The sequence below is a fragment of the Triticum urartu genome, chromosome 4, assembly GCF_003073215.2.
Source record: "Triticum urartu cultivar G1812 chromosome 4, Tu2.1, whole genome shotgun sequence".
Classification (NCBI taxonomy): Eukaryota; Viridiplantae; Streptophyta; class Magnoliopsida; order Poales; family Poaceae; genus Triticum; species Triticum urartu.
Genome location: NC_053025.1, coordinates 302,411,741 through 302,414,184, shown reverse-complemented (window position 1 = coordinate 302,414,184; position 2,444 = coordinate 302,411,741).

Here is a 2,444-nt window from a genome sequence, read left to right as displayed (position 1 = left end):
TGCCAGGCGCAGCGGACAGGAGCCGGTGAGCGGAAAGGCATGCGCGGGGACAGCGGGGAGCGACGGCACGGCGAGCCGGGCCTGGGCTGCCGCGCGCGCAGGGCACGAGGCGTGCGCGGGGAGGAGGGGGCTTGGCCTGGCGCGCAGTCGGGTGGCCAGGGACGCGGGCGACGGCATGGCCGACGCGGTGGTGCTCGTGCACGGCTGCGGGACGACGCGAGGAGCCGGGAGGAAGAGAGGCCGGGGCCTCACCGTGGATCCGTAGGGTCAGGGGCAACAGGGGGGCGAGGAGGCGGGCGGAGACGACGCGGCGCAGGGGATGCAGTCCGGCGGGGTAGGGCTCCGGCGATGGCGGAGCGGTCCGGCGAGTCGAGGAGGCCTTCGAGCGACAGCGGACGGGGTGCGGTCGTCGGGGCTCGGGGTGGCGCGGGATCCAGCCCCCGATCCAGCTCGTGTCGAGGGGGGGCGCTGTGCGGGAGGAGTCGGAGAGCGGGCGACGGGGCGGGAGGCAGGAGGCGCACGGGGCTGGGCGCTGCCCGATCCCGATCTGGATCGGGGGAGGGGCAGAGGGAGGAGACGAGGGAGAGGGGGGGGGTCGTGGGGGGGGATCGTGGGGGGTGTGCGCTAGGGTTTGACCCCGGGGGGAGCTTATGGGTGGGCGGCTGGGCCGGTGGGCCGGTCGGCGCAGTGGACAGCTGGGCCTGGCCCATTGGGGGGGGCCCTTTCTTTTGTTTTGTTTTCTGTTTTGCCTTTACCTTTTATTCATATTTCCTGTAATTTTTTCTTTTAGTTTCAATTTATTCTTGTGTTAGCGGAATACCAAAATGGCACTGTATTTGACATTACCAAATATGCCACTGCCACATTAATTTGGACAGCTAAATAAAATAGTTTAATATTTTACAAAATACAAAAGGCATTTAATTAATTTATTTTGCTGTTGTTTTATTCATTTTTGAGTATTCACGCATTTTATACAAGTGTGGTTTCTGCACCATTATTACCTAGGATTTAGTTGTCCCATTTTTAACATTTTAGTTTTAAAGTTTGAAAACTTTTATTGTTTCCCTGATTTTGAATTTTGAATTCGAACCGGTTTCGATCTAACGCGAGATTAACAACAGTAACAGTGGTGACAAGGCATCATTACTAGAGGGTTACTATAGCTTGATTATCCGGGCGTCACAAGTACGTGTATGGGTGTTACTTTAGTGAAGAATTAAAGCATGCTGTCAAATTAGGGTATGATGTTACGCCGTGCTGTGGGTACTTGTTTGAGCCTATTGATAGTCCATTTGCGGAATTCATAGATGATATGTATTCAAGGAGATTAGATGCTAGAGATAAACAATTAGGAGCCAAAAGCTATATACACAAGTTGAGCATGAACAGTGTGTACGGTCGTTTGGGTATAAAGACCGAAAGCACTAAGGCTGTCCTTTGCTCTAAGGTTACAAGTCAAGTGTTTATGCATAAGAAAAAGGGTAAAGTGATCGATGTACTCGAACTGGGAGAGTATAATTTAATCACTTATAAAGAGGACGTATACGATGAGAGCGATGGATGGAAACCGCCGGTGAACACGTGTCCTCAGATATCAGCATGCATTACGAGTTACGCCGTATATATATGGACCAATTTGTGTCACGGGATGATTGCCTCTATACGGACACAGACTCTGTAGTTTTAGAGAATCCTCTTCCTGAATCTATGATATCAGATAGAGAGCTTGGTAAGTTTAAGCTAGAACACGACCTTATTAGGCGTGCGATTTTTACTGCTCCTAAAAGCTACTTCTTGGAGATCGAAGGAGGTAAAGATGTCAAAAAGTATAAGGGTGCACCGTCTGGTGTGGTTGAAAAAAGTCACTTCGTCAACTTGTTAAATAATGTTCACTCTGAATGGGTGATCAATTATGAAAAGAACTTTTTAGTGGATTGGAAAAATCTAGTCATACGGAAACGTATGAGCCAAATAACAATGAGATTGGGAGGGGCTAAAAGGGTACTCATCTTTAAAAAGGGTGTGTGGGTCGACACAAAGCCATACGTATTTATGAGTGAAGACTTGTTCAAAATGTTGAAAGATCAGCCTACTGGCAGTCTAATATTACAGCTGTAGGAAGATAATAAAAGGCTGAAGGATGCGGCTGAACTAAGCAGGGTAATCCGAGAAGGATTGAATAAGGGTAAGACTTGCGAGGATGATCGTGTTGATGAGAGTGATTCTATAGAAGTGAAAGATCTGGGGGAAAAGAAGGGAACTAATAAGAAAGGAACTAATAAGAAAGGAGCTAATAAGAAAGGAAGTGATAAGAAGAATGGAAGTGATAAGAAGAAAGGAGGTAATAATGATTTGGAAGTGACAGATCCGGGGGAAAAGAAAGGAGCTAATAAGAAAGGGAGTGATAAGAAGAAAGGAGGTAATAACGATGTGCAATCTTC